Raw genomic sequence first — 27,196 nt, 5'->3', positions numbered from 1 at the left:
ATTGCATTTTAAAAGTAAAACATGATTTCATAATGAACAGTGAAACCACAGACGAGATGGTGTTGCAATTGGAATCATTCAGATAAGCAAGAAAGTCAAACCAGATGCTCACATGCCGGGGGTGGGAGGGGGCGGGTGCCAGATGCAGCAGATGCTCCGATGACAGGGTTGTCCCCAGAACTCCATGTTTCAATGGCTGGCCCCTCCCTCGATGTTTTACTCTATTTGAGAAGAACGTTGGAATTGGGAGGGCAAGGATGGGTCCAATTAATCAGAATCCTCTCCAGAATCCAGCTCTGGTTGCGTCTTTCTTTTCCAACTTAAGCTCACTGGGCTCGTTCTCGGCGGCTCTCATCCCCACCTTCCCCATGGCCCCTGGATTTCGCCCTGGTGCAGACGCTTCTGCAAAGGTCCTCAAAGAATTGAACTCTGCTCCTCACTGGGAGAAAGTTGCACAGCAGCTGCTTTGCATGGAGGACCTTCTGCTCAGACCTGCAGCCTGGATGGGGCAGTGTCTCAGTTATGGGATTTCTGTAGGGTGGAATTTCCTGGAACCTAGGAATGTGCACACCTCCAGAGCTCACTTTGCTTTGAGAACACAGGAAAATTTGACCTGAGAGCTATGATGAGAGTGGAGGTGAATGCAGCTGGTAAGAAAGCCAGCTCTACCTAGGGCAGGAGGAGGTGGAAGGGAGGGTGACCACAGTGGGAGTCAGATTTAAAATTTTCTCACGCATGTGAATGTAACAGTTTAAAATATACTACAGCAACCACCCTTTTCTCACCCTTTTCCTGCTTCTGGATTAGAACTTTACGCTCAAAGGTGTAAAGTCTCCAGAAAAGGAGTTCTTTAGAATAAAGAACTTTCCAAATAAAATGCATTAATTTTATTATTATTATTAATTATAAAAATAATAATATTTATATATTTATATATTATTATATATATTTTTATATATATTATATATTTTTTATATATATTATAAATAATATATATTATCTCATAATATATTATATATTATAATATATAATATATATAATATATTATATATTATAATATATATAATATATATTATATATTATATATAATTATTATATATTATTTATATATAATATATAAATATTATATATAATATTTATATATAATATATAAATATTATATATAATATTTATATATTATTGTTAATTATTAATATTAATATTATTAAATTATTAATAATATTAAATATTATTAATATTTATTGCAAGTTGATTTAATAATTACCTTGTAGATACACTATGATACGATGTAACAACAGACTAGCTAATCTTTTGTTTATTTCCCAGTCATTTATTGTGCGTCTACCATGTGCCGGACACTGCACTGGGCACTGGAGATACAGTAGAGGATAAAACAGACAAAAGTCCCCATCCTTGCGGAAATCTCCTTGCAGGGATGGATGGACAGGAGGAGATTATAAAGAGATAAATACGATGAGGCTGGATGGTAATGCCTGGAGAAGAAGGAAGTAAATAGAGGAGGGGCAGGAGACACAGCTGGAGATAGGGTGCTTGGAGAATGTGCACAGATGCCTGGCATGTGCTCTGAAGTGAGGGTAGTTATTTCTGCCCATTTTCCAAGTGAGGGAACTGATGTTCAGCTGTTAGTTGAATGAATAGCCTAAGGTCACCCAGATCGTGGCAGGATTCAGATTGTAGTAATTTAGATTTGCCTGATGCAGTATTTAAGCTCTCAACTGTTTGTATTTGGCACATTATGTTTTTACCTAATAGTTTAACTTGCTTTCTCACCTCGTGGCTGCCCCACCCCAACCCCCCCGGCAGAAATGATTGTCCCTTTTATGGATGAGGAGATGGAGGCCCAGGAAGTAATCTGCCAACAGCCCTACCAAGCCCAGGAAGCCGGCTGGACCTCCGTGTCTGCATGTGAGGTCAGAGATGGTCCCACTGGCTCCGTCCTGCTGGGGCCACTGGGGACATCTGATAGGGAGGGATCCGTCCACATCTCTGCCCAGAGTGACTTCTGACATGGTTCAGTCTGCAAAGCTCCAGCATGGGCAGCCATAAAGCTGAGAGAGTGCAGATTCCAGAGGAGATTGAGCCGTTTATCGCAGGAAAGCCTCCATCATTGTTGTCAACCTAAACCTCTGGCACCGTGCGTGACCCGCAGCTCCAGATTCTGATCTGAGCCTCTAGGCTCCGGGATGGAGAAAGGGGACCCGATCCTCCCAGGCAGAGGCGAGAGGAGACCAGCGGTGAGCACTTGGTGTCTCTGCCACTCGCCTCTTGGTTTGTTTTTGATTTTTCTATTAAAAAAAAAAGAAAGAAACAGTCTTAAATTGGGCCTGTTGTGCTCAGGTCACCAGCGCCTACTTTCAGGGGCAGGGCTGGTTTAGGGGAGCCAAAGGCAGCCTCCTCCTTTGCAGCCTTTTTCAGCGTCTCATGCAGCAGAAGGGCCCTGCCCTTTGCACTCGGCCGTGGGAAGCCTGAAGCCCTTCTCGGGGTGGCTCACCAAGGCCTAACCCACCTCCACTCTGAGAAATGTCTCGGGGGAAGCTTTCTTCCCCTCGTATATACGGTTTGCAGGTGTATTTCCCCTGTTTGATTTTTTTTTTTTCTAATTAGGAAAGGAAGAGATGTCTGTTTGAACAAATTGACCAGTAGAGATGAATACAAGGAAAAGGTCCAGGCCTCCTCCCCGAAGCTACGCCCTGCAGGGAGCGCTGCTGTTGGCAGGCTGGGGAGCAGCCATTTGGAATTGTTCTCCAGGTGCTCAAAACTTTTTATTTTGTGCTTTCAAGGAGGGAATTACCTTACATGTTGTTCTTCAACTTACTTTTTTCACTTATTTATTATGGAAAACTCTCAAAATCACTACGAGAACATCATTTTTTTTTTTTTTTTTTGCAGTCGGAGTATTTGATCAATTTAGTGAACCAGTCAGTTTATGCAATTTCTTAAAGTCCAGTCATTTTCTTTGAGCAATGAGAATTATAAAACCCAACCCAACCCATTTCATCTTTTCCTTGGGCTGCCAGGAAGCTCAAAGTTAAATTTCATTAAGAGCTGAAGTTATGAATTCCCTTCTGTGTTCTCTCATGGAATTAGATAGGTAGCCCGACCCAGCCCTTCCATGTTATAACAACAGATTTATTTTTAAATGCTTCTCCTTCCCACTCTGGATTATCAGTGTCTCACCAGGAAGAGACGTGTTTGTTTGTTTATTTTATAGTTGTACTTTCTCCATCCAGTGCCCAGCATTTGCCCAGTGGGTTTTGCTTAATGATTAATGCTGGTGCCCAGGAAGCCCAGAGTCACTGCTCCTTTCTGCTTTTTCACTGGCTTTGGGTCTGGCAGAACTTTCCAATTATCCTGATTTCTATTCTGCTTTGTTTTAAAGGATGTGCAAAATTATTCTTGGCACCAGATGGGACATAAAACTTAAATATATTTAAAAGCAAAGAAAGAGCCATCAAAATGATGGAATGAACTGATAGATCAATTTTAAATCATCCCGGAGGGCTAGGCACTCCTGCTTCTGCATTTTTTTTTTCAATTTAGAGAGTTATGTCACAAGAAAGCAAGCAATGACATTTATAAACCCTTAATTTTTCTATACTAAAGAGCTATACCAAGAAAGTAGAAAGCAGAGGAGAGTTTCCATTGGGCAAAAACAGATTGAAGGTTGACTAAATGCAGTAAAATGAAGGAAGGAAATAATCATAGAAATTGCTCCCCAAATGGTGATATGATCCCGATGCCAGGCCAGCCTGAGCAGACAGGGGCCCAGTCATGCTCTGTCATTTATTCAAGAGACAAGATGGCCCGGCACAGTGGCTCATACCTGCAATTCTAGTATTTTGGGAGGCTGAGGAGGGGGGATCACTTGAGGCCAGGAGTTCAAGACCAGACTGGCCAACATGGTGAAACCCCATCTGTACTAAAAAAAAAAAAAAAAAAAAAAAAAAAAAAAAAAAAAAAAAGCTGGATGCACAATCCCAGCTACTCAGAGGCTGAGGCACAAGAATTGCTTGAACTTGGGAGATGGAGGTTGCAGTGAGTCGAGATTGTGCCACTACATGCCAGCCCAGGCGACAACCAGACAGATTCATGGTCTCTGGTGGATGGGCCCCTCCCTGTCAACCAACTTATCTCTACAGAGAAGGCCTGGGGGCATTGTCAGCCCAGGACCACACTCACAACCACTTTTCCGTCACCACCCCTTGCAGTCGCCTGCCCCTGTGCACGTCTCCTCACTGTAAGCATCAATGACCCAACTGTATTGAAAAGTCAAAGCCGGGTCAGAGGATTCCTCCTCCTGGGCACGTCTCCAGCTTCTCACAGCCTTGACGCACCCGTCAATGACGCAAGGTCCAGTGATGCTCAGTGGTACCCAGAGATATCCAGATGCCCAGTGAAGCCCAGTGATGACCAGTAAAACCCAGTGATACCCAGATGTCTAGTAAAGCCCCGTGATATACAGTGATGCCCGGTGATGCCCAGTGACACCCAGTGATGCCCTAGTGATGCCCAGTGGTGCCATGAGATATCCAGATGCCCACTAAAGCCCAGTGATGTCCAGTGATCACCAATGATACCCAGCAACATCCAGTGGTGCCCAGTAAGACCCAGTGATATGTAGTGGTGACCAGTGATGTCCAGAGATGCCCAGTGATGCCCTAGTGATGCCCAGTGGTGCCCAGTAAGACCCAATGATATGTAGTGGTGCCCAGTGGTGTCCAGTGATGCCAGGTGATGGACATGTCCAGTGATACACAGAGATGTCCAGAGATATCCAGATGCCCAGGAAAGCCCAGTGATGTGCAGTGATGCCCAGAAATATGCAGTGATGCCCGGTAGAGCCCAGTGGTATCTAGTGAGGCCCAGTGATATCTAGTAAAGTGCAGTGATACCCAGAGTTGCCCAGTGTTGTTCAGTGATGTCCAGTGATGCCCAGCGATGCCCAGCAAAGCCCAGTGATGCCTGTGACAGCCGGTGGGAATGGTTCTTCCACAGTTCCAGTGCCAGCCCATTCTGAGCACACTTCCCTTCCTCTACAGCCAGGAAGCTGCTGGTCTGTCCTGCGAACTTCCCTGGGGTCTTCTCCATGCGAGCGCAGCAGTGCCCCTCCCGTGCTCTGGTGCCCAACCCCTGTCCTACTTGCAGACTGTTGTCATCACTGCAAGTGTCGTGTTTAGCTTTCATAAAGCCTTCCTGACAAATCCGTTCTGCTCTTTCCTTAATCATTCCTGCTGCGATTCTCTAAACAATGCCCGATTTGTTGACATCTCCAGGGATGTTCAGCTAAGAGCTGTACATAGAATCCAGGTGCAGTTTCAACAGCCCCAGATAAAGAGGGATCAAGGCAGCCTCTCTCCTCGGAGGCCAGGGGGCTCCATGGCCCATGTCCACACCCTGAAAGCTGGGTGGGTGGAGCCAAACTATCACAGACATTTTTTGTTTTATAATTTTTTTTTTTTTTTTTAGACAGAGTCTCGCTTTGTCACCCAGGCTGGAGTGCAGTGGCATGATCTCGGCTCACTGCAACCTCTGCCTCCCAGGTTCAAGTGATTCTCCTGCCTCAGCCTCCCCAGTAGCTGGGATTACAGGTGCCCGCCATCACGCCCGGCTAATTTTTGTATTTTTAGCAGAGACGAGGTTTCACCATGTTGGCCAGGATGGTCTCGATCTCCTGACCTCGTATCACAGTAATTTTTACCAGTGTGACGGCACTGTGGATAATGCTGGCCAAGGAGACTTCACTTGCCCTCAGTGCTTAGATCGTTTTATTGTTTCTTTGCTTATTATTCTGTTGGTGTATGCTCACCATTAAAAAAAAAAAAAAGAGTACATATATACAAAAAGAAAAAGGGAAAAAACACCATCTGTAATCCCAACCCCCGGGGACAACGACTTATCTTAGCAGATAGCGCCTGTCATCTGATCAAGGGCAGGGCTAAGCACGTAGATTCTGGAGTTAACCACAGGAGTCCAGGTCATTTAATCTCTCTCTGCCTCAGTTTTCTCATTTCAAACAAGATGCTAATAATAGTACCCACTGCTGTGAAAGTAAACAGTTCCTACTATAGATACGACAGGAAGACCCCAAGATAACAAGATAAACGGCGTTCAGAGGCTCCTACGGGTGGTCAGGAATCAATGCTTTCCTCCTTCCAAGAGGCTTTCTCTGTGCATTTGTCACTTAAAAAATTGGATTACACTGTTTGTAGTTTCTTGCTCAACCTGGCTTTCGTTTTCTTTTTTTTCTTTTTCTTTTTCTTTTTATCTTTATGCCACATTGTGGGAGCTGGTGCCATGAGTCTAGGCACTTAACGCAATCCGCAAAGATTCCGCCATGAGGCGGATCATGAGGTCAGGAGTTCAAGACCAGCCTGGCCAGCCTGATGAAACCCCATCTCTATGAAAAATACAAAACATTAGCCGGGCATGGTGGCACACGCTTGTAATCCCAGCTACTCAGGAGGCTGAGGCAGGAGAATTGCTTCAAACCCAGCAGGTGGAGGTTGCAGTGAGCCGAGATCATCGCACCATTGCACTCCAGCCTGGGCGACAAGAGTGAAACTCCATCTCAAAAAAAAAAAAAAAAAATCTGCCACCAGCTGCCAAGGGGTCGTGTTCCCGAGACACCTTCACTGTTAGACCCTGCACACTTGTGCATGGCAAGGAGAGGCTCCAGAAATGTTAACTTTTTCTTTAGAATTTTCCTGAGTTGACTTCTCCTCCAAACATTAAACACAACAAGCCCACATATCTGAGCTTCAGCTGCAAGTGCAAAATGCATCCCTTGATTGATGCAGGAGACACGTTTTGCTAGAAGAAAGTCCAGTGTTGGCCTGGCGTGGTGGCTCATGCCTGTAATCCCAGCACTTTGGGAGGCCGAGGCGGGCAGATCGCCTGAGGTCAAGAGTTCAAGACAAGCCTGACCAACATGGAGAAACCCCGTCTGTACTAAAAATACAAAAATTAGCTGGATGTGGTGATGCATGCCTGTAATCCCAGCTACTCAGGAGGCTGAGGCAGGAGGATCACTTGAACCCGGGGGCGGAGGTTTTGGTAAGCCGAGATTGCGACACTGCACTCCAGCCTGGGCAAAAAGAGCGAAACTCCGTCTCAAAAAAAAAAAAAAAAAAAAGCAAAAGCAAAAGAAAGAAAAGAAAGTCCAGTGTTAACAGAGACACATGAGTTTATTTCTTTTTTCTGTAATGTATTATTCTCCTGTGAGTGAGTGGTTTGTGCATTTTTGGACTGGATGGAGTTGGCCAGAGCCAAGGCGAGAGCTTTCCAAACTTCACTCATTTCCACATGAAGCCTCCTGTACTAGTGTAGGCAGTTGTGGGGCTCCAGGGACTCATATGCTGGCGGCCAGGATAGAGTGTGTTGAAGAAGGCAGGGGACCTTAGATCTGAAGTTTGATGCATGGTATCAGAGAGTGGAACAGACTGTCAGAGAGACAGGAGAGACGCTCAGGGAGACGGATAGGTGCGGGGAGGGAGAAAGCAGGGTGGGGAAGAGGAAAGGAAAGACAAGGGACAAAAAACAGATAGAGGCTGGGCGTGGTGGCTCACTCCTGTAATCCCAACGCTTTGGGAGGCCGAGGCAGGCGGATCACGAGGTCAAGAGATCGAGACCATCCTGGCCAATATGGTGAAATCCCATCTCTACTAAAAACACAAAAATTAGCCAGGTGCGGTGGCGGGCACCTGTAATCCCAGCTACTCTGGAGTCTGAGGCAGGAGAATCGCTTGAACCTCGCAGGCAGAGGTTGCAGTGAGCCGAGATCACTCCACTGCACTCCAGCCTGGGCAACAAGAGCAAAACTCCGTCTTAAAAAAAAAAAAATAGGGAGAGAGAAGTGCACACATGCAGACAGAGAGACAGACAGAAAGAAAGAGATGGAGAGAGACCAAGACAGCCAAAGAGAAAGCCCCAGAGTGAACACGTATCGCATTTTCATGGTCTTCAATCCATGAGCACAATAAGTTCTCCTCTCCAGTGTCCTGCCTTCGTGTGTAGTGTGTCCGTGAACTGTAGCCCCCATCATTTAAAACAGAATTGTAGGTGTGGCCTTGGAGAAGCACCACTCTGTGGATCCCTGCAATCCGCAGAAGCTGTGGATCCCTGCAATCTGCGGAAACTGTTTCCAATGGCAGCTCCATCCAATTAGGTTTCAGCTTGCATGTCTGTACTGACTTAAAAACTGAGGTGCCACCCCTGGATTCACCCACACAACTTTTGGGGATCCAGGACACTGGCTCCCTACCCCAGAGCCCTGCACCTGAGAAGAGAACCCAGTGTCCAGGTGCCCAGTGGGTGCCCAGTGGCATCACCCGAGGCAGACTAGAGATGGCTAAAACCCCTCACATCAGGGGGTCCTGTAGCCAGCTCCCAGAACAGGGGCTCAGTGGGGCTTTAGGATGTTTTTTGTATGTAAGGACTCTTTTGGAGTCTTCTTGGAGGCAACAACCAAAGATAAAGCCACCTCTTAACATTTTGTCATCTTTGCAGACAGGTAAAGTGGAGTCAAAAGGTAAGTAACTTTCAATTAGTTGAAGGTAAAACCATCATCTGATAGGAAAACCAAGGACATGGCTCTGGGTGTCTACCCGGAGGCCCACGCCTGCTGCCACCCTCCCCAAGTGCTTCCAGAGGTTCAGCCACAAGGAATGCCAGGTTAGAACAGGTACCGGATGTCCCAAGAAGGCTGGGCAAGCTGACTCAGCTAGAAGACTGAGGTTGCATATGGGCAGTAGGGCATTCACCATAAGTGGGTTGGGATGCTTAGGAGGAGAGGAGGAGGGAGAGGAGAAAAAAGGGGAAGAAGGGAGAAGAGGATGAAAAGGAAGAATGGGGAGAAACAGAAGGAAGAGGAAGGACCAGGAAGATGAAGGAAGAGGAGGAGGAGGAGGAGGAAGAGAAGAAGAAAGAGGAGGAAGGGAGGGAAGGCGGGAAGGAAGAGCAAAACTGCATATCCAGCTACCTGGAAACACTTCCATTCAATGTTTCCTGGAACCTTCCAGAAGTTTACAGCTAGGTGCTTCTAGGTCCATGAACAACTCTACAAACCCTTGGTGACATCTGTGAAGTGAAGAAGTGGGGCTTGACGTGACTTCCATCCCTTCCAGCTCTGGGATTCCAGAATTCCATGAAATGGTCACCATATCAGGTCGTACTCACGGTCGCATTGGAACTCCTGTGCACACTGCATCTGCAGTAAAGGAATATTATTTCATTACAAGAACAAATTATTATTATTGCCAAGTGGAGGGAAAGTGGGGCCCGGGGCTATTGAAACCATACCTCCTGAGGATCAGCAGCTCCTGTATGAAGACATTGATCTCTCCTCCTGGGCAGCTAAGCCTGAAAAAAATCCACTTTTAATTACCAATTGGCATTGACTTAAAGTGCCATAGCTGTCTTATCACGTTTAGAGTACTTGTCTCCTTAAGATGGTTAATTTAAAGTGATATCCTTAATTTCCTCATGATTTCCAGTTTATGTTAACTTTAACCTGCTAGTTTGTAAATGCATTCTCTCTTTGATGACCTCAAAGCAAATCCCACACTTTGGTCTCCAGTTACTTCAGAGGTAATACCCAAGCTTAGGTTTATCATCACTGCTCTGTCTGCATTGAATACAAATGATAATGGTCTTTCACGTGCCCATGACACTATGATTCGGAACAGGCTTCAAACACATGATCATGACAAGCCGGCTGGTGCTGGCTGCTGCAAGTTTGCCACATGCCAGGCATGGGGAAGTGTTCTAAGGGCATCATCTCATGGCATGGACCCGACACCTAGTGGGCAGGTATCATTATATGCCCTTTTTACAGAGGAGGGAAGTGGAGCCCTGGTCACACAGCTGGGGGGGGGGCAATAAGACAAGGAGCCCAGCCTCTGTCTGCTTCCTCAAGTTGCCCTTTTCAACTTTGTACCTGTCAGGTTAGACACTGTGCCATGAACCCAACTGCCAGCGAATTAATGTTGGACACCCAGGGCACGCAGGAGAATGCCAAGTCCTGGGAAAGCATTGGCCCATTCCTCCCATGCTCTGAAACTCTGGGGTGTCCAGAGCAAGCCACATCCACTGCCCACTTAGCAGATGCATGCCCGAGCCCAGGACAAGTGGCTTTGCCAAGGTCACTTGGGTAGAAGGTGAGGGTGATGGTAGCCCTCCTATGCCCCTCTTCCTTGTTGTGCTCTCTGCCTTAAACAGAACCCCAAGTTGCTAAAAGGGATGTCCCTGGGATCCGCAGTGCCTGTGTCTCACCCCAGCAAGGGGGGGCTCATTTGAAGAATTAAAGTTGGAGGACAGGACCAGTTGCTCTCAGCAGGGACCACTTGAGGGCTGGGGTACTCACTGCAGAAAGGGAAATATTACGTGCTTTATAGAGCTGCTCTGGGGACTGAGGAGAGGGCCGTGTAAAAGGGCAGAACTGGCACAAGGCCTGGTCCATAGTAAATGCTCCATAAATACTCCAACCTCTCCTCTTCCATGTTCTTCCTTTCTGTTGTCAAAGCCCAGTGGTCTTTGACTGCACAGCACCATGACAGTAATAACATTTGTTCTGAGTTCCCTAGTGGCCCAGGGAAGGGAGAAATTATTATTGCATAATTTTCAATTTTACTAAAAGGAAAAAAAAATCATACACTTACAGAAATGCAACTTTTATTAGCACCACTGTTTTTTTTTTTTTTTTTTTTTTTTTTTGAGACCAGCCCTTGCTCTCTTGCCCAGGCCGGAGTGCAGTGGTCTGATCACGGTTCACCGCAGCCTCGATTTCCCGGGCACAAATGATCCTGTCACCTCAGCCTCCTGAGTAGATAGGACTACAGGTGTGTGCCACCATGCCAACTAATTTTAAATTTTTTACAGAGATGAGGTCTTGCGGTGTTGCCCAGGCTGGTCTTAAACTCCTGAGCTCAAGAGATCCTCCTGCCTTAGCCTCTCAAAGTGCTTGCATTACAGAGTGAGCCACCGCACCCAGCCCTAAATTTTTAAAAACATTTCCCAGATGGGGACGGGCCTCTTGATAGAGTGGGTGAGTGGTCAGGCCTCTCCCTAGACCTAGGGTTCAAAACTGGAGTTCATTACAATAAAAAGGGTTGCAACTACACAGGGGGTGGTTACTCCGCTGGGCGGGGACCATGATCCATTTGCGTTGATTAGCTCACCATCATCACGGCACAACCTTAGGCAGGGGGTACCACTGGCCTGGTCTGGAGGGGAGGAAATTGGCTTGGGAGCTCACAGAGGTTGCGCAGCACGGCACAGAAAGGGCAGGGCCAGGGTTGACCTGCAGAGTCTGACCGGGGAGTTTGAGGGCTCGAGCCCCCGTGCTGCTGCTTGCTGCTAGACAGCACCTTCCATCCATTTCTAGGGGAGTCTGAAGACGGAGAAGCAACCATCAGCCTGAGTTCTGCCTGTGCCTCATGGATGAGTTGATTTGAATATCTTTCCCCAGAGAAGGTGTGAATTGTGTAAACTCATCACAGTTTATCCAACTCTTCATAATCAGCACATTCTACCCAGTCCTCTAGCTTCCTGCATTCCACGGGAGGAGTTACCTCTTTTGAATTTTATAAGTGTTTGTCAATAGTTATTTTTTTTTACAGTTTAGAAGAGAAAAGTTAGAACACATTAGGATTCCAACAGAGCTCCTGAGGGCTTGGGCTGTGGAGCTGAACTTCTGGGTTTGATCCCTCCATCCACTGCTCACAAGCCACATCACCCGGGATGAGCTGTTGAGCCTCTCTGGGCCTCTGTTTCCCCATCTGCCTGGAGGGGAGGACAATACGGTTACCTCTTAGGGTTGTTGTGAAGATGAAGTGAGTTATGATACACAGAGTGTTTAGTACACTCCCTGACACTAGGCAATTGTCATTTAAGTATGAGAATTTTTAAAATAATTTGGATTAATCAACAAGCATACTGCTTTGTGCCAGGTATTTGATCAAAAGCAAACTCAAAATTTGGAACCCTCATACATTGCCAGTAAGGTTATAAAATGGTACAGACTCTTTGGGAAACATTTGGGCAGTTATTCGAAATGTTAAACCTAGAGTGACCCTATGACTCAGCAATTTTACTCCTAGGTATTTACGTAAGAGAAACGAAGACACATGCCCGTACAAAAACATGGGCACAGATGTTCACAGCAGCCTTACTCATAATAGCCAAGAGATGGAGACAATCCAAATGCCCATTGATTGATACGTAGATAAAAGGCAGTCTCTCCTTACAATGGAGTATTGTGCAACCGTAAAAAAGGAACGAAGGGCTGATACATGCTGTGGCAGGATGAACTCTGGAAATATGGTGCTCAGTGAAACAGGCCAGACACAAAAGACCACAGGGTGTGTGATTCCATCTCTATGAAATGTCCATAGAACAGGGAAATCCTTAGAGATAGAAAGTAGATGCGTGGTTGCCAGGGGTTGTGGAGGGAGGAGTGGAGGAGTGACTATTAGTGAGTACTGGCTTCCTTTCGAAGTGATAAAATGTTCTAAAATTGATTGTGGTGATGGGTTGGACAACTCTGGGAATGTATTAAAACCATCAAATTCTGCATTTTTTAATGGGTGGATTTTATGGTATGTGAATGACTTCTCAAGAAAACTGTTGAGCAATCTCAAAGCCTCACCGGAACTTGACTGTGAGGCGTCTGCTACCTGGCACTGTGTCAGAGATTGTGTGGTTACGTGGTGATATTTATAAATGTGTCCCTTGAGCCTCGTCTCCATTTGTGATTCGAAGGGGATGTTTGGGATCATTCTCGAGTCCAGCCTTTTCCAAAGTAGGAATCCTTTTCCCAAACTGGATTTAACAGAGCCCCGTCAGTTTCTTCACTGCAGGACTTCTCAGAGCCTTTACTATGCCAAGGTGCACAAAGACTCTCCAAGATGAGGGAAGAGTGAGCAACATTCCCAAACTGATCTCTGCAGAGAAACTCCTTGACATTCCTTCAAGGGGCATCTGATGGGACTAGTGCTTTGTGAAACCCATCTTGAGAAAGTTTCTACCCCCCAATTTTTTAACTGTCTCGTATATGTGAATGTGGATGGTTTCTCGTTTGTTTGTTTGTTTGTTTGTTTTTTCTGTCTCTCTTCTGGACAACTCATTCAATGTATAATAGGAAATTGTAGCATAATTAGCCCCAAACTTTTAGTAATGCAAATGTGGTCATTATTTCACCCACTCTTCCTGAAGCCTTCAGGCACTGATCTTTATTTCGACCTTCTGTTTGCATCTCTGGATGTTCGGGTGAGAACTAACAAATAATCCTAATTAAGGCAGAGAGTGTTCTTCGCATGTCAGCCCATGTGCTAAGTGGTTTACATGTCTTATTTCCTTTAATGTTCACAAGAGTTCCATGAGGCAGGTGCCCCATTGTATAGATGAAGAAACTGAGGCTTTGGGGAGCTTGCTAAATTTTCCCACGTCACACACAAATCTGTGGTGAGCCAGTGTGCCACCCCCAGAGCCTGAACACTAAAATGCAACATTACATGCGAAAGGAATGAAGAAACAAATTAACAGCTCAAGACCACAAGTATCAGAGGACGTGCTGCACGAATGTCTTTATGGAGAGTAAAAGGAACCATGTCATTCCTAATTCCATCAAATAGCTTATAATACATCAAACCACATGGAATAAACATGTGTAACTATTTTAGTTCTTGACAGACTGAAGCAATACTCCTTTTGGAATTCTTCTGAGGGTGCTAAACATAACGCTTGTGGCAGATTTGCAAAACTCATAAAATTACCTAAAAGTTTCACTTTTTTGTAACTCTTGCCTTTGTGATATGCTCGAAGTCTCAGGTTTCAGGAAGAATTTTATAGTTTCTCAACTTCTGCAAAAACAAAAGTTTTCTCTGTTAAATGTTAACATTCAGTGCTCAAAAAAAAAAAGTGTTTTATGATCTTCCCAGAGTTATGGACTAAAGGAATCCAGGGATGCTTTTGGAGCTGGTCACAGAGGGTCCCCAGTAATTAAACCCTGGGTCCTGGAGATCTCAAAAGGCCTCCATAAGGGGTCAAGGGTTGAGAACCCCTGAAATTTTGTGTGGACTCTGGGAACAGACTCTTCTAGACAGGCTCCATGGCTTCCTGTCATCTTGTTCTCAGTGGAGCTCATGATTCATAAACACCTAAGAACGGGGGCCCCAATTCCTTCCTCCCTTGAGGGGTGACTTGGCTTGCCACCTTCACACAAGGACATTGTCCTAGAGTCAGCTCCGGGCCCGCCTCGCTTCTCCCAAGGCAAGGATCTGGGTGCTCCCCTCCCCTGGTCTACATCAGGTCAATATTTGGAATCCGCCAGGAAGTAGGTACTTGGGTTAACAAAAAATGTCTAATGTTTTTTGACCTAACTTCAGGAAATCACAAATAACCATTCCAGATCAGACCAGCGATTCCATTTTCCCCCACTGGGAAAGGAAGTTCGTACACTTTAAAACATTTTTATAATAGGGGAATAGTGGAGGAAACTATGGCACATCCACAGGTCGGTGTATTAGGCCATCATCAAAATGATGTTTATAAGGAAACTTTAATGACTTGGCAAAGTATTTATGATATATTGACAGGTGAGAACAGCACAATATAAATTCCTGATACTGGTTTTATAAAGGATGCATTGTAGAACATACACAGACACACACACACACATATCTACATACACACACAAATTTACACATATACACACAAACACACACATACACTCCCCGCATATACACATACATATACACACACCCACATATGCACATGCATACACACGTACGTACATACACACACATAAACACATATCTGCACACACATACACGTGTACACACCCACATATACACACATATACACATGTACACACCTATATACACTTATTTATACACACAAATACACACAGACACACACACATATATATGCATATATACACGTATATATACATACACACACACACATATATATATATTTTAAAACAGGTTGAAATCTACTGCAATGTTAACCAAGGTTAATTCTGAGTGGTGAAATTTCATGTCACTGTTATTTTTCTTTTCATTCTCTCCTACATTTTCCCCAAAGAAAGTGTATTATGTTCCTAACAGAAACCAAAGCATTCTAAAAAAACACTGTCTCTCTAAAAGAAAAGAGTGTTGAATGAGGGTACAAAGAGAAAATGAGTAGTGATCCTGTTTTCAGTAAGAAAGGTTTCAAAACCATCTTTAAAAAGTTAAATCCAAGTCTTCAAGTTTTATTCATGCTCTTGAAAAATAGCAGATACCATTACATGTGCTTATTTATTTCACATTTAAGATCCAAGTGGAGAAATCGGATTATAGTTTCCTTGTCTGCCGTAAACTATGTGCATGGTTTCGTTTCAGACAGTTATAGGGTGAGTTCTGAATGCTTCTCAGTTTAACTTTTATCCCCATTTTCTCCTCTGTGTAACTCGGTGTGAAAGTCCGGGGGATAGAGATTCGTATCCGATTTGTGGCAGGGCCCACAAGGAGAGAGGAGCACCCCACGCAGGCGAATCGCCTCTTGTTTTGTCTGCAGAGCCAAGAGAGGCTGAAGTTGGCTGCAGGACAGTTTTCAGCGTCCGAGGATGGGGCGGCCGGTCAGGCAGACCTGCCCCGCAGGATGTTCCCGGGAGCAAGCAGTGAGCCCGCCCGCCCCCACGCTCCCTGCCCGGGCGCCCAGCGTGGAGGCTCCCCCGGTCTCCCCACACGGCCGGGGCCTCGCGCCAGCCCCAGCGCAGCCCCTCACCAGCTCCCAGAAACCGGTGAGTTTGGGTTGCAGGCCCCGCAGGGTCAGTGCCAAGGCCCGGCGCAGACTTCGTGGAGCTCACGCAAGGGCCCTGGGCCTGCGGCTGCTGTAAACAGACTCCCCTTAAAGGTCACCTCTTCAGGCTCCAGCTCTGCGGCCAGAGGAAGCTGCAATCATTTTTCAGGGCTGTAAATGCCAAAAGAAAACGCAGCGAGTCCCAGCTTTCCTCCATGCCCCTGGTCAGCCAAGCGCCTCTTCACAAGGCATTTCCTTGCCAAGTCAAGCTTCTTTTTTCCGCCTGAACCCGGAATAGACCTCGAGTAACCTTTGCTCAAGGGTCTTGGGATGCAAGCTTTTAAATTTAGTTTGCAAGCCGTGGTGGCTCCCAGCCAGCAGTCCCCAGCCCCAGAGGAAGCCCGTGCAGCACCTTCATCCTCCGTTGCACGCTGGACTCATGATGAGAAAGATTCGGGCCACAGGGCAGGTTCTTTACATTAAAAGGCATCGTTGTGTCCCCCCTCCGCCCCCCTTTTTTTCTTTTGGTTGAGTTTTGTGTGTTTTGCTTTGAAACCTAATGAAAGATTTCATTTCTGTGGCCTAACCTTCCACAGGTGAGAAGCAGCCCATAGCTTGTTACCTGTTTATCCAAAGGACAGATCAGTGCTCAAGAAAGGTAAGTTGTACAGAAAGGGAGGGTGAGATGAAATTTAAGGATTAATTTGAGGGAAGCTGAGAAGCCTCCTGTCCAAATCACAGACATCCATCTCATGAATAAATGAACCCACTTAAAAAAATCCATGTGTTCATCATAGAGTCCAGCTATTTAAATTATTGGGCTGATTCATACTAAAGTGTGAATGACTGATGCCAGAGCCTTTCTTCCAGAGCCCTGAGGATGGGACACTCCGAGAATGATGTCTTCAGGTGGCAGGACATTAGGATAGGAGGGCCGAGTGGGGTCATTGCAAATTGGGCCTCTGATTTGCCTAAGGGCATTTCTGCACCTAGAAAATCTAATCTCTGAAACCAGCCCTAGTGGGAAAAAATAGAGGCGAATGCTTTGAACTAATCTGAGACCTCTATCAATTAAGGTAGGCTTTTTTTTTTTTTTTTTTTTTTTTTGGCCTGGTAATCTGTGAGCCATAAGCACATGGGCCGGTGACACCCGAGTCTACTGGGACATCTTTGAGGCCAGGCCTTCTTGCCTTCTGGTAGCTGCAGAGACTAGCACAGGTCTCACACAAAGCCCAGACCCCATGGGTGTCTGATAGTTGCTCTGTATCCTTGGGCAGCTGAAGATAAAGTGCCTGAAGGATAGGAAGTCTTTAAAGAAATCTGTACTTTGAGAAATTATTTTATTTTTGTTAGATCTCTCACCAGCTTAAAGTTTCCTCTGTGAGCCTTTCAAGTGGTGCACGGTTTCCTCACGTTCAGTTATTTGTTCTGCTCCTTTAGAGCTGTGTGACCCTTGGCAAGTTACTTAACCTCTCTGCATCTCGCGACCCTGATGGAACAAAGAAGGAAATAGCGATACATGTTTTCAGCACTGTTTGAGGCTGGAGACACTGTTCAGCAAAGGGCTTCCCGTCGTTCCTGGCCCAGCATGGTTATTCCATATGTACTGGCTTTTATAGGTTAATAAATTAGAGGTGGGAACACAGTGGACCATCTCAGGCAGCGATGAGCTCCTGTGGATGGGAGTGTTCAAACAGACCAGAGGCAAGGCCAGGTCTTTGGAGAGAAACAGTTGAGATGATTCAAGTATGTGGATGGTGGGTGGATGGAGGTTTGGGAGTGGGGTTGGATCTGTTGACCATTACAGCTCTTGCAGCATGAGGATCTAATTTTAAGTGGCTGGGCTAGTTCACAGGTGCATAAATGCCTGATAAATATGTGCAATGTAATTTTTTAAAGACCAAAGAGCAACAATGAGATGCTACTTTCTACTGCTGGAAGTAGCTAAGTGAAAGAATTGGGCACTTGGTATGATGCAGGGCTGAGAACTGGGACCCAGTGTAGATTGTTTGTGTGAGGAAAATTGGCACTTCCTTGCTTGTAGTTTGCTCAGATGGTCACTGTACGTGTGAATGCCCCATGCTCCAGTTACCCCAACTCTAGGCGTCGATCCCAAGGAAATATTTACACAAATGTGCAAAACATGTTCATTGTGGTGTTGTTTATAACATATCATAGCAAAAAAAAAAAGAAAAAGTCTAAATGCCACACCTGGAGAATGCTATACAACTATTTATAGATGATGTAAATCTGTATTTATTGACATGGAGACACATCCGTGCCATATTGTGGCATCAAAAAGAAAAGCAGGTCAACAGCAGCATGGGAAATCTGATTCCATTTTTGAAACATACACATGAATCTCTCTGGATATAATTTGCATAGACAGAGGTTTAATGAAACGTTACCAGCATATTATTTCGGAGTGATGAGGTTTTGGGTGACCATTCCTTTTTTCTTTACGCTCTGATGATTTTTTGGAAAATTTTCGTAAGAACTTGTTATGAGATTTTTAAAAGACTATATGCCTCTTAATTTTGAAAAAATAAAATAACTAGCTGAGCCCTGCAGAAACTCTCCAGTTAACACGTCAAGGCCTGATCCACCTAATAAGATGACATTCCAGGACAGAGAACTTTCAATTACATCAGAAGACAGTTGACAGATGGCAGAGCCCGCCAGCCTATCTCGGCTGATAGGATGATAACCCCTTGAGCCTGGCTGGCTTCGGACCACAGGGCTGGCTGCAGACCCCACAATCGCAGCTACTTGCAGAAGTAAACAGGAAGCAGAGCCAGTGCTGAGAGCTGGCGGAGGACATGCCCTCCTGGGCTCAGAGCAAGAGACTGGCCTCTTGCTCCACATGGACTGAAATTCCCAGGAAACAGGCTGCAGGCATGGACGCTGGACATTGTGGGAGCGCGAGTGGTGAGCTGGGCCCCTAAGCCCCCATTGAGGGGGAGGGACAGGCAGCTGGAGGGGAGCACAGACAGAGACCGAGCGACTGGCAGAGACAGAGGGAAGGAGGAGGTTGGACCCACCATTGCAGGGTCCTTTTTCAGGAAGTAATCATCAGAATTAAAACTACGGAGTTACTTTCCTCACGGCCTCACTCAGGGCCACCGCTGAGCTGATCAATTGACAAACACAGACTTACCTTCCTTTGGAGGAAGCCACAACTCCCCCGCCGGGATTTGTCAGCGTTTGTGACTTTGTCAAGTCATCCCATCTGGCTGCACTCAGCCTGGACGTTGGGGAAACAAAATCCTATTTGCTGTACTTAGCACATGGAATTTTAAAGGAGATGAACATGGATGTAAAATCACTTAAAAATATAAAATGTTGCCCCAATACCTATTACATGTATATTAATATATACATATATATTTTGTATACATATGTATACAATAATATACATATATATTACTTTAAGTAAATTAAATTCTAGATTACTTCGAGTTAAAAAAAAAAGCTCTTAAGAAATGTTCTAGCCAAAAAAGTACTCTGTAAAAAACTCACAGAAAGTACCCTATTCATAAGGTTTATTTCAGTCTTCATTCTTTTGTTGTTGCATTCATAAATTCACGATTATTTGTGGAGCTCCTCCTAAGTTCCCCCGCTCTGTCCTAGCACAGAGGATGTTGCCGTACACAAAAGATCAAATCCCTGCCTGCACAGGGTCACGTTCCACAAGGAACAACGGCCATGAACGATACATTCGTAGATGTGGTCCCACAAAGCCCACGGCAGCCAATGATTAGGTCGGTGCAAAAGTAATTGAGGTTTTGCAATCACTTTTCATTTAAATATTTCGTGAATGATCAATTCTGAGCAAGTGACGATTACAGGTCGTCACTATCCCAGGAGAGAAGGAGGAATAAAGGCTTGAGAATACATGACATTGAAAACCAAAATCCGGAAGTGATGCTGTAATGTTGAGTTTCTGAGGCCACGCAACACTGTCACGGACTCACAGATGGACACCCAATTATCTGCGATGCCCAGGGCATGGGTGGGAGGTGTCCCACGCAAAAGAGAACAGCCCAGCCCAAGCCACACGCAGCATATTTTCTAAGCTGGTATTTGTCCACATGAACAGCTCTAGAAGCTATTTTGTGACAAAAGATACAAAAACGCCTGCAAATTCCAAAAACACCTTAAAACAAGATTTATTAGGACTGATTTTTTAAATTATCAGTAGTTTTTACACACTATTGTTTGTGCAATAAATATTTTTAAATGAGCTTAAATCGAGGGCTTGAAAATAAACATTCTCCCTAAAATGATGATAAGAATAGCTGATGTTAAAGCCACGAAAACATCAACATATTACAAAAATATCTTAAAATAAGATGGAAGTTTTTAGTTTTCTTTTTCTTTTTATTGTTTTCATGTCTGCCGGGCTATTTTGTGTGCAATAAATATTTTTAAATAATTTTAAATCAAACATTCCAGAATAGCAGCTCTCCCTGTAATGGCAATAATGACCAACTAGCTATGAGCCAGTTGGCCAGTAAATGCAAGACGAACCTTGCATTTATTAATGAGTTTGATCTTCACAACCATTATTATCCCAGTACTGCAGATGAGGAAGCCAACCAAGACACACAGAGAGGTTAAGTAATCCACCCCAAGTCACACAGCTGACAAAGGGCAGAGCTGGGATTTGAACCCAGGCCACTGAGCTCTGTCTTCTGCGTGTTCAACTCTGTTGCCAGCCTGCAACTCTGCAAGCCTGCTCTGGGGCAGAGTCCATGCGGGGATGTCTGCACCCTCATCTCTAATGGGCCCCCACTGTATAGGGCCAAGTCTTATTCTGATCCCATTTTTCTAGTGAGGGGACGTCAAGCAACCTACCCAAATCACAGACCTAGTATATGGTGAGGCCAGGAGTCACACCCAGGTCTGTGTGATGCTCTGGTGAGGTCTGTCCATGACTGTTCATTGTGTCCTTTCAACAAAACATAGAAAAACAAACTAGCGTCTCAGTGTTAAGTAATTGTGACTCTGTGTGTCTTGGTTGAGTCATAAGAGAGGATAAATTTATGGAGAGAAAAAAAATTCCCTTAAAAAATGCAACTTAACTTTGCTCCCAGGAAGAGCCAGTTTCTTAGCTCTTACTTGGAAGTGTTGTGGTGTGCTACAAATGATCGGACATCATCACCCCCACAGCAATGCCGGCTCCAGGGAGCCAGTACAGCCCAGTCTGCACAACTCCCGGAAGAGAATTAATCCAGGAATGTTCCCTGAGTGCCTGCTAACGATGCTACCCTGTGAAAATACGCCTTGAACCCAGCAGACCCTGGGTAAATAGTTGTTGGTTTGCTCAAGTTTGCATCCAGCAAGAGCCACCTCGGAGGCTCCCTGCTGCGGAAAGCCACCATCCTGTCCTCCCCGTACCAGTCGGATGTCAGGCTCAACACGCAGCCAGTGAAACCGGGTTCTGAGGATCCAGGCACCCCTCCTTTCTCCCTCTTTCTGCAATGTGCCAATGGCCTCTGGATTACATTAAGCCGCATAAATAACAGGGCTGTTGTCAGATATCCCCTGGTGAGGAAAGGGCAGATGGGGAAGCCAGTGGGTCACGACCTTCATGTTTCTCAGCGGGGGTCAAAACGCCTTCCACGCTGGGCGAGGGGAGAGGAGGTCTGTGTTATGCTTGCACTGGGCCCTGACAGGCGAATATAATTCCTGCGCGGCTGCAGGGAACGCTGGGATTTGTTTTACAGCCTGGCGTGGCTCACTCTGTTCAACTAACATCTGGTGGGAAATGGAAAAGTCCCATGCTGGACCTTCCAGGCTGGGATGACTGGTGGATTTTGGCAGCAGCCTACCCTTGGAATGGGGCTTCGTTTCTTCTCTGTGCCTTGGTTTCTCCGGCAGTGAAAGAGGGGTGTGGGTGGTCCCCGAGTCCTACTGACGGGAGGGATCCGTGCACTGGAGCCCGCACAGCTCAAGGGGCTGCCACGCAGTAAGTGCTCGATTGTTCAGTGGATGATAACGGTCCCCGCCCCTTGATACCAAAGACAGAGGGGCTCTACTTTCTGAAGCCGCTGAGCTCAGGGGCCTGGCTTTGGGAGGGCGTGGAGCACAGGCACCCGCAAGACTGGATGTAAAATGCAACGTTCAGAGCTTATATTTCAGACTTCCCATCCTAACCCCAATCTGCTTCTGCAGACAGAGGAGACAAACTCTGACCCTCACTTTGAAGTCGTTGCTTTCCCTGTCCTTGCTGGTCACGTCTAGCAGTTTTTGAGTGCCTCTGCAATATATTTTAGTGATTTAAGAAAAAAGGAGGGGTGAGCCACAGGAGAAGGAAGGGAGGGAAAAGGGAAAGGGAAAACAGAAAGCAGAGTGACAGCGTGCCCGCCATGTGCCGGGCACATGCTTCCCTTCTTTTAATTCAATCTTTGTAAGCGCCCGGTGTGTAGGGCGACTGGGCCCTTTTTACGGGTGACTGCATTGAGGTTCAGGGAGATAGGTAACTTGCCTTGATCTCACCCTCACATGGGATCGAGCCAGGATTCTAACCCCGGAAGTCTAGTGATAGGAGTCACTAGAATTAAAACAACAGTCATCACCCGGCATGTCAGTGGATTCCCTGTTTCTCTAGCTGCAGCCTCTCTCCAGGACATCGCTGTGGGTTTGTTCTCCTCTTGGTGACTCTGGGAGGCCTTGCCAAAGAGGAAAATGATGCTAGGGTCCCTACTCCAAGGAAAGGCTTTCTTCCACTTGGAATCATCCACTAGTAATATCATGCTATCCCAAGGAACAGGACAAAGGGGTCCTGACTTTCCTGCCTGCCCAAGACAGCAGAGCTTCTCTCCCATTGGCGTGTCCTCACCCACAGATTAAATGTGGAGATTCTCACACAGTCATGGTAACTGCAGCTGGCATTTCCCCGGGTCTCGCCGTGGGCCACATGCTGGGCATACTTGATCTCACTCAACCCTCCAAGCACCTCTAGGAGTTAGGTGTATTTATCGTGCCTATTTTGCAAACAAGGAAGCTGAGGCTGGTGTGTCAGGCAGAGGCCTCAGAGGCAAGAAAGGCCGGGGCTTGAAGGCTGACTCAGAGTGACAGACACACGGATTCTCACGTAATACTATCTCTCCAGGAGTTTCTGAGATCTGAATTCAAATGGGGCCCCCAAAGAGGGCTGCCCTGACCGCTGGCCCTGAAGTCCCACTGTCTGTCCCGCGATCCTGCTTCATTGTCCTTGGTGTTCTCCTCCCACTCTGGGAATCCAGGGATTTTTTTCAGGCTTCGTTCCTCCCCCCAGATTAGGAGACTCCCCAGGGTTCTGCCCTCAGTGCCTGGGTTGTACCTTTCCATAGTAGGTGCTCAATACAAATGAACCAGGTGGAAGGAGACGAGTGAGCAGAGGGCAGTGTCCGAGTCCACACCCGACTCCCCCAGGGAGGAGTTCTCCCTGGAGCCCCAGGACTAGAAATCCCCCATTGTGTAGGAAGGTGCCTGGGACTGCATCCGCGTGCTGTGGTCTGCAGAGCTGCAATCTTGAGGAGGCTTCAAAGCACCTCTGCCAATAGATCAGCCTTCCTCAGCCGTGACAGCCCCCAGTGCTCACCTCCTCCAAACAAACCCATGTAATGAAGACAGATGGCCCTGGTCAGCCACTGACCGTGCTGGGAGTGTCACATTCCTCACAGATGGTGCAGTGGGCGGCCAGGGGCCATAGAGCCCATCCTGGAACGTTGTTCGGGGTGTCCCCCGGGTGGGAATTTCCTCACCCAGCCCATGTTCCCCCATCACCCTGATAAGCAGAGTGAGTCTGGGGAGATGCGGTTCCTTCCTCCAGCCAACAGAACACCAGCCCCACCTTGGCCAGCAGGCAGGGGCTTTATTTGGCTCCCTTCTCGTTAGGCAGGTGTTGGAACCTGGGAGCCCTCTCAGAGACATGGACTACTTGGGGGCGGGAATTGGATTCGGGGAGTATTTAAGAAGAGGAGCAGAACAGTGAGAAGCAACCAGTTCTTAAGTCTCTTTCCTCGGCCGCCTGCCCATCGGTGCCAACAGTGGTGGGCATTGTATTGGGGGGGGTGTCTTCTAACATGCTGGGCAGGATACAACCGTTAGCACACCTCCGTCAGAGACCTTCCCCCTTGGTGACTCTTTCAGGGCACGCGGCAGACAGGACATAAACTCCCAGCCTCCTAGGAGGGGTGTGGATTTTGAGAGAAGGACAATGGGAAAAGGTCCAAGGGAGTCACTGTCCGGGTGGGAGTCCAGGCTGTCTTTGCACAGAATAGTGGCAGCCTATAAACAGCTGTGGCTGGCATCTGTGGCCAGCATCTGTGGGCTGGCATTTGTGGCCAGCATTTTGTGACTGGCATCTTTGGCCAGCATCTCTGACTGGCATTGGTGGCCAGCATCTGTGGGCCAGTATCCATGCCCAGCATTTGTGGCTGGCATCCATGGCCAGCATCTGTGGGCTGGCATTTGTGGCCAGCATTTTGTAACTGGCATCCATGGCCAGCATCTGTGGCCAGCATCTGTGGGCCAGTATCCATGTCCAGCATTTGTGGCTGGCATCTGTGGCCAGCATCTGTGGGCTGGCATTTGTGGCCAGCATTTTGTGACTGGCATCTGTGGCCAGCATCTGTGGTCAGCATCTGTGGGCCAGTATCCATGCCCAGCATTTGTGGTCTGCCTTAGTCCATCTGCCAGGTTGCCTGTTGCTCTCCCTGCTCCAGAGTTGCTGAAGCTGAGGCACAGAGAAGTGGAGGGGCCTGCCCCGGGTGACCAGGTGGTGCAGAGCCAAGGCATGTGAGCTGGGGCCCTGACCCCCAGGCCTTGGGAGGGGTGCAGACCGCTTGTTTGAGGTGAAATCATGACAAGGCTGGAGTCCACACAGGGAGTGAAGGGCACGGGAGGCTGCCGTCCATACCCCTGCACAGCAGCCACTGTGATCACCCCAGCCCCACAGATGGGGAGACAGAGGTCTTAAAGGGTGAAGGGACATGCCCCTGGTACCCACAGAGCACGTGACTGGGAGGCCCCTGGCCCTTTGCTTCTTCGAGGGGATCTGGCTCAGTGTGGGGGCTCTGGCAAGGCCAGCATGGGCCTGTAACTTGTGAGTGTTGAGAAGACACCTCTCCAACTGTCCCATGGCAAAGAAGAGCTGCGCTGGCATGGGAAGGGCCTCCTGTGTGTGACTCCAAGCATGTGCGTGTGCGTAGGCAGGGCGGGCAGGCACACGCCTGTGTGGTCCGAGGGGGCTTTGCGTGTGTGGTCCTCCACCAGCCCAGCACCGATCATCTGTCCAAATGCTGCTAACTGCCTGCCCGATGACCAGCATGTTTACTTTAGTCCTGTCTGCACGGACTGAACTCGGAGCCCTGTCTCCTTCCAGCTGGGCCTCCTCAGGGGGAGAGGGAGAGAGAGAAGGGGAGAGGAGGGAGAGGGAAAGACAGGAGGGAGGAGGGAGACACATGGGATTCTAAAAGAAAGAGATAAAAAAGAAGATGATGTTCACGTGCAGCTCCGCAATGGACAGGCTGTAAATGTGGTTCTGTATAAATCAAGATGACCATTTTCACACCCATCCTCTCTCCAGCACCCTCCAGCCTCCCTCTGTGTGCTCCTGCCCCACCCTACCCCACCCAGAAGCACACAAGCACTCAGACGCCCCAGGTTCATAAATCGCCCCTGTGGAGTCCTGGCTGAAACGGTGCTCCTGTTCCTACCCACTGAAATAAAAATATGCATGCTTGTCTGGTCTGGATGTGTGTCGTCTGTGTGTGTGTAAGGACCCCATTGTGTGTGTCTGTGTGCGTGCATGTGTGTGAGAGACAGGCCATACCCGTTGCAGTGGCACGTGCGAGTCTGCTGTATGTGGGTGAAGAAACGACTTGGTCGGTTTGGAGGGTTTTGGTAAGGGCTGGCGGGGGCCGCAGGGCCCTCAGTGTCCGTCTGTCACACGCAGAGTTCTTCAGCCTCTGTCCACCTCCCAGGAAACTCTTGAGGGTAAAATGAGTGAATGTCCTCCAGAGGTAAACACGCTATATAAATATAGCGGGGGGTTGAATGCATGGCCCGCCACAGCAGCTGTGCGTAATTTCAGAGCTTCAGAGGATGAGTTCTAAGTATTTCCTCTCTAAATCTTGATATTCAACTCTAATTTATATTTTCCCGTAGTTGTATTCTTGCATTGATGATTTACTCCTTTTTAACACTGATTTCCTATAAGCTATCTCAAATATTGTATGTAATGAAGAGGAATGGAAGAGAGAGAGAGAGAGAAAGTTTTACTGAAAAGAAAGTTCTAGAAGTTCTGGTTTCAGTGGATGTCAGACTAGAACTTTGTGTGAAGGAGAAATTAAGAGCGACGGTGACTATAAGAAAATGATCAGATGTTATACATGGAGAGGTTTCATTCTTCTGAATACTCTATTTTTGTGAACCTAAAGGAATCTTGGAAATTATTTCCCTGCATCCCATTCATTAGCAGTCAGTGCCTCTGGGTTCCACAAAAGCAGGCTGAGAAATCGGGTTCCAGCCTCAGGACAGACCAGTCCTCTGGAGCACCCACACCAGCGCGCTCCAAATCAGGTAAATTATTACATATAAAACTAGAAGACACACAGATAACTGGATTAGGTGAGTTGTTTTACTAGAGAATCTGGCACTTTTTATTGAGGTAAAATTCACATAACAGGAAATTAACCGTCTCCAAGTGTCCAATTCAGGGGCATTTAGTAAATGCAGAATGTTCGGTGCAATCACAACGCTCACCAGCCCTCTCTAGTTCCCTAACATTTCATCACCCCAGAAGGAAACCCTACGCAACTAAGCAGTGTCCCCTCTTGTCCCTTCCTCCCAGCCCCGGCACCCATGGTTTGCATATTCCATTTACCTGGAAAACCCAGCACTTCTCATTTACCAAAAATGCTCCATGGAAACTTATAAATCACCTAGCTGGTTTTCTTTTTTTTTTTTTTTTTTTTTTCCTTTTTCTTCTTATGAAGACAATGCATACCCATGTCAAAAATTCAACCACTGAAAAAAAATGTTTTTTAAATAAAGAAGACAGTTTGTAAAATTGAACCCTCCTGGTGTCTCACTGTCAGCAACTGCTGGGAATATCTGGTGGCCCCCAGGCCTCTCCTGCCCCAGACATCTCTGTATAAACACTCACCCAACACGACCGTTTGAAAAGCTACTGCAATCATATTCATCTGCTGGTTTGGAGCCTAAGTTTTTTAAACTTAGCAATATATGTCATGGACATATTTCCAGTCAACATGTACCGTTCTCCTTGATGTTTTCATGTCCATAGAGGGCTCCTTCCTGCCGTCCTACAGTTGCTCTAACCGGTCCCCTAGGGAAGGACGATTAGGTGCAAGCTTATAGCTTTCCTGCAAATGGATCCACT

At 46.8% G+C, this 27,196-nt stretch overlaps 1 protein-coding gene across 21 annotated transcripts in view; it reads left to right on the top strand.

The window, feature by feature from the left end:
* LOC741478 (uncharacterized) overlaps positions 1-27,196 on the top strand; it is a 128,693-nt gene that overhangs the window by 29,111 nt on the left and 72,386 nt on the right. For 4 of the 21 annotated variants that reach the window (XR_010152179.1, XR_010152171.1, XR_010152169.1 and 1 more), the window contains 3 exons: positions 15,577-15,802; positions 16,398-16,459; positions 17,242-17,446. The gene's annotated coding sequence lies outside the window, so the exon portion shown is untranslated. Of the gene's footprint in view, positions 1-1,824; positions 2,256-2,625; positions 2,770-4,229; positions 4,372-5,060; positions 5,226-15,481; positions 15,803-16,397; positions 16,460-17,241; positions 17,447-27,196 lie in introns of those variants that run through there. The other 17 variants (XR_010152174.1, XR_010152168.1, XR_010152183.1 and 14 more) reach the window with 9 other exon arrangements.

Source organism: Pan troglodytes, chromosome 18, assembly GCF_028858775.2.
Source record: "Pan troglodytes isolate AG18354 chromosome 18, NHGRI_mPanTro3-v2.0_pri, whole genome shotgun sequence".
NCBI classification, from domain to species: Eukaryota; Metazoa; Chordata; class Mammalia; order Primates; family Hominidae; genus Pan; species Pan troglodytes.
This window is presented reverse-complemented; position numbering and strand designations above follow the sequence as displayed.